Source organism: Oryx dammah, unplaced genomic scaffold (genome assembly GCF_014754425.2).
Source record: "Oryx dammah isolate SB20612 unplaced genomic scaffold, SCBI_Odam_1.1 HiC_scaffold_25, whole genome shotgun sequence".
In the NCBI taxonomy this organism is placed as follows: Eukaryota; Metazoa; Chordata; class Mammalia; order Artiodactyla; family Bovidae; genus Oryx; species Oryx dammah.
Window position 1 is genome coordinate 104,047,731 of NW_024070209.1, and position 5,169 is coordinate 104,052,899.

The 5,169-nt window shown below is 63.3% G+C and overlaps 1 protein-coding gene across 2 annotated transcripts in view; it reads left to right on the forward strand.

Annotated features, from left to right (window-relative positions):
- COL5A1 (collagen type V alpha 1 chain) overlaps window positions 1-5,169 on the forward strand; it is a 137,976-nt gene that overhangs the window by 49,555 nt on the left and 83,252 nt on the right. The window lies entirely within an intron of this gene.

Genomic DNA, 5,169 nt, shown 5'->3' on the forward strand with positions numbered 1-5,169 from the left:
TGGTGTTGGTGATGGTGGTGATGGTGCTGATGGTGGTGATGGTTTTGACTGTGGTGGTGATGTAGCAATGGTGGCCGTGATGGAGGTGATGACAGTCACACTTTGTCTAGGCCTCACCGGGGGCCAGTCCTGCTGGGCGTCCTGCGTGTTCCATCGCTCTTAGTCACCAGGACACTGATGTGAGGTGGACCTTATTACCCGCTTTGCAGATGCACCTGTGGCGGCCCGCGAAGACCCAGTGACATGCTTAAGGGCACCCGGCTGGTGAGGAAGGGACTCCTGCACTCAGGCCACCTGTGGTCACTGCCTCACCCTCCGTGCCTGGTGCCCAGGCTCGTGCTTCTTTCCTGTGGAGCTTGTCACGACACGTGTCCCCCGCCGTATGGTCAGCCCAGCGCCCACAGGCTTGCTGCCTGAGGGTCCAGAGAAGGGAAGGACGGGCCAGGTTTCCTCATGTGCCAGCCAGGCTGGGCTGCTCACCTAATGTAGCTGGCGGGGAGGGGACGTAAGCCCCTGCCTTTATGGAGTCGGGTGGGCCCGTGAGCCAGCCTGGCCCCCGCCTTGGTTCTGCTGCCCTGCCCCTGGCCTGGGGATGAAGTGTCCACCCTCTGAGTTCACAGAGCTGACCCTTTAGTCACTGCAGCCAGTTTCAGGGTTCGAGGAGGCTGGGTCTTGACTGTTCCCCGCCGCCCCTGACCCCAGCCCCTTTGTGGAGACTCAGGTGAGGCACCCAGACTTGCATCAGCACAGGTGTGAGGAGACCCAGGGGTGGAGGGCACAGGTGAGAACTGGACTGGAGCCAGGGTGTCCATGCGGTGGGGGCAGGGTCACAGGCGTGGACCAGCAAGGGCCCTGGGGGCAGCAGGAATCCAACCACGTGGAAATATTTCTTCACCACTCACTCACCTGAATGGTGTCCAGTTCTCTCTCTCACTCCAAGGATGCTGCGAATACCATGGAAAGAATTATTGAGAGCCCCTCTGGCTTGGGGCCCTTCCTTTTCCATCGTGTGGCCCAGGATGAAAACTAACCCAGCAGGGTGTAAAGTTTGACTTGCTGGGGCTAGGAGAGCTTGAGCAGGAGGGCACTCGGGAGGCCTTTCTTGTGGGAAGTCTCCCAGGACGTCAAGGGGGTGACTCACCGAAGCCCCCTGCCTGCCCTGTGTCCCCTGGGCCAGTCCCCCGTGTCAGACAAAGCAGGCTCCCCTGAGGAGGAATGCTCTGTGGGGTGGGCAGGGACCCCGTGCACACGCGCATGCCGACCACGCCTCTCTCGCTTGGAAGTGGACTCGGACTGGGCTGCCCTCTCTCGGGCCAGACCTGTGGCCGGAGCTGCTGGCTGGTGCTTGCCCCTTGCTATCGCTCTGTGGGCAGCTCAGCCCTCCTGCAGCCTCAGACAGGAGGCGTCCGTCCTCTCAAGTGATCGCGTGTCTCCATTTATGTGTGAGAAGCGCTCTGGCTAAAATCAGCTGCAAGAACCACAGGAGAAGCCAAGTGCATGGCCGGAGCCCCGGCGCCCGTCTCGTTTGGCCGAGGAGGGCTTGTGGTGCCCGGCGGTCCCGGGGGCGGCGCGGCTTTCATTGAAGGAGGGGGTGCAGGATGAGATGGCAGGGAGGGAGGGAGGGAGCTGAGAACGAGCAGGGACGTGTGGAACGGGGCCTCTCCTGTCTCGGCCAAGAGGCTTCCCAACTCCAGCGCCCTCGGGGTTGGAGAGAGCTCTCCAACGGAAACTCTGCAATTTCCTCAGCTCACAGCAGGGACACAGCTTGGACCAAATCTCATTATCGGAAAAGGCAGAACTGATCCCCTCAGCAAAAATGCCCAGCTCAGCCAAGGACGCTCACATCTGTGTGTGCCGGTGGCCCAGCCTGCCCGCTGCCGGGAGATGGACGGGCCCTGGGCATCGGAGCTGTTTGGGGTGTGGGGTGGCCATGATGGCCTCCGGGCCGGTGAAGAAGCTCCTAGGGCCATGCACTTGGCTTCTCCTGTGGCTCTTGCAGCCTCTGCAGAGCTTCACTGACCTGGTGGGGCAGAAACACGGTGCGTGAAAGGAGAAAGCCCTGCATGTCGTCAGCGCGAGGAAGCTGTGACGGCCGCGGCTCCCCCGCCTCCCTGGGCAGGTGACTTGCCCAGCGCAGGGCACGGCATTTCGAGCTAGACAGGGAGGTTAAAGGGCGTGGCCTGGCATCGGAGATGTGGATGCTGGTGTCACCCGTGTCCATGAGGTGGGCGGGGCGGGCACCTGCCCCGTGGAGGGCTGCCTGGAAGGGGCAGCAGAGTTGTTTGCAGGCGCTGGAAACCCATGTTGGCACAGCCGTGGAACTTGCCACTTGGCTGCAAGGAGGCCAGGCTGCTCTGAGTGGGCACTGCCGGGCAGTGGCTTAGGAGCCCCTACTAGTGCCTCGGGGAGTGACTGCCCCCGGCCTCAGTGGGCGCACCTGTGACATGGGGCTGGAAGAGAAAGGAGAGCCAGCTCCCTCAGGGGGAGGCTGTGGGCACTGGGGTGGGGACGGAAGGGGCAGCAGCTCCCGGTGGGCACTGTGGGGGAATCCACCCCCTCTGGGCCTGGGTGGCGGGTCAGGACGGGGTGGGAGGTTCATGCTGCAGCCTGGGCTGGGCCGTTACTGACGGAGGAGATGGAGTTGCAGCCCCGTGCCCACGACGCCCCCTGGAGTTCAGCCACCTGCTCTGGGCTGGGCCACACTGACCTCATGGGTCCTGAGGTCTGTGGGAACCAGGGGGCCCCGTCACGGGGTGCAGCGGGCCCATGCCCCTGTGAGTCCCAAGGGAAATGCTGCTGTCGGGGGCTCATGGGCCGCAGAGGGAGCGGGCGGGCGGGATTCGGTCAGTAGCTCGCTGTGCAGGGCGCGCACCGTTGCCCCGGGCTCTGCAGGACGGCTGCGTCAGGGGGAAGAAGGGAGTGCAGGGAGCGGGTAGTGAGTGTGAGTAAGCGAACCCCACCCCCATCACTGCGGGGACTTCAGGGGGGCAGAGGTGGCCCAGCGGGGACCCCTGGTGAGTGCTCGTGGCATCACGGACAAGGGGGCCAAGCCGCTGCTCAAGGGCCAGATGGCGCCAGAGTCACCGGGCAGGGAGGTCCACGGCACGACCTTCCTGGTTCGACCCCCCAGCCTCTGTTTCCCTGTCGGTAATCGGGGCTTTGGTGAGGTTCAGGAGAGACGTGTCCGGGGTAGGGGCTCCCAGCCATGGCCAGGCACAGGTGGACCCCGTCATGGGCCGGCGTTCCCCGGGTTTGGGGCTCTTGGGCTGATTGGCTGCGGAGGCTGGGGGACCCGCCCCCACTGATGTCAGATTCTGTCTGTGAAATGAGGCAGATTTGCTGCATCGGGGACTTTGACTTTCTCAGAAAACCCTGTAAACTCTCTCAACTCACATCTCTGTGGGCAGCCCAGTGTTGAAACCTGCTAAAGATCCCTGGCCCCTGTGTGGAGAGGCCGAGAGGGGTGGGCGGACGCTGGAGGCCAGTGGAGGGGGCTGTCCTGCTGACACTCTCAAGGTCCCAAGGGGCTGTGGCCCCTGGCATCTCCCACCAGAGCTGCCGTGAAGACCCCAATGGGCGGATGGTAGACTCCCGCCCTCTGAGGGACACGCCCACAGAACAAGCCGGTGTGAAAACCCATCCAAGGACTTGGCGAGGGAAATGATTTTTCAACACGTACGGGCGTTTGCAGGGGAGGGTGGGTGCTGGAAATGAAGGGGGCTTCACGCTGCGGAGTGGGGCTCGACTGGTCACATGATCACTGCCGCCACCCGGGGAGGGGGTGGGCAAGGTGGGGACAGGCCTGCCCGAGAGCCAGGTCAGCAGGAGCGTCCCAGGGCCTGGGGTGCACAGAGGCATCTCTGTCGGGCTGGGCCTGTGTGTGGGTGTGGACGGCTGAGCCCCTGGCCTCCTCACCCCGTGGTGCAGGGCCTGTGAGCCTGGGTGCTGGGCCGGGTGCCTTGGGACACAGAGACGCTCCGGCCACATCCGCAGCTCCGGGACTGGGGCTTTCCAGGGAGACAAGAACTGTGCTGAGTGTGCTGGTTGCTCCGTCAAGGGGTGCATCCCCTGCCCAGGGTCACGGCTGCCCCACGAAGGCCCTGAGCCTCTTTTTTTCCAGCAGCTTCATTTGGAGAGTGCATATTCCTAGGTGATGTTGGTGGGAAAGGACATGCCTTCCGAAGCAGGAGACGTGAGAGCCTCGGGTTCCTTCCCTGGGTGGGAAGATGCCCTGGGGAGGGCATGGCGGCTCACTCCAGAATTCTTGCCTAGACAGGGAAGCCAGGGGGCTACCGTCCGTAGGGTCACAGAGTCAGACACGACTGAAGCGACTTAGCGCACACGCATTTAGATGTCAAGCTGCCAGTCGCAGGGAGAAAATATTTTCTTTGAATTGGATGAGATTTGAAATAGAAGTCATATTGTTTAATAGAAACGTGTGGCTTTGACTCATTGCTCTGATTTATGGTTCTCGTCTGCTGGAGCGTTTAAAGTGAGGGCTGGGACCCTCTGACACCCAAACAGGGAGAGAGCGGGGAGAGGAGGGCTCTGCCGGCCGGGGGAGAGCGGGTTTGCAGAGGGCAGGCTCTGGCCTGGGTGCTGGGCGGGTCGTGCTGAGCCACCGGCGGGTGGGGCCCCTCACCGGCTCTGCCTCCACCATGCTTCCACTTGCTGTTACGGGCCTGGGGCTGGGACAGCAGCAGGCAGCTCACCCCGCCCGCCCGCCCTCCGCAGTAGCCAGTGGCGGGAAAGCAGAGTGGGTGTGGACCGAGCCCTGGGGGGGTGTGGACTGAGCCCTGGGGTGCTGCAGCCAGGCTGTGGTCAGTGACGTTAATGGGGAGAGGCCTTCTGTGCACATTGGCAGAGACAGAGCGGACATCAGGGCTGGGGGCGGGGGCTGCAACTGGCACCTGATGAGGCGTGTGCTGAGTGGACAAACAGGCCAGTGGGCGGGCAGTGGCATGAGTGGGCGGGTGGGCGGGGAGAGGAGTGGGTGGGTGGGTGGGTGGGTGGGTGGGTAGATGGGGGGTGGGGTAGATGGGTGTTTGGGTAGATGGGTGGTTGGGTGGATTGATGTGTGGATGGGCGGGTGTTTGGGTGGATGGATGGATAGATGAGTGGATGGGTGGGTTGATGGGTGGGTGGGTGGGTGGGTTGATGGGTGGGTGG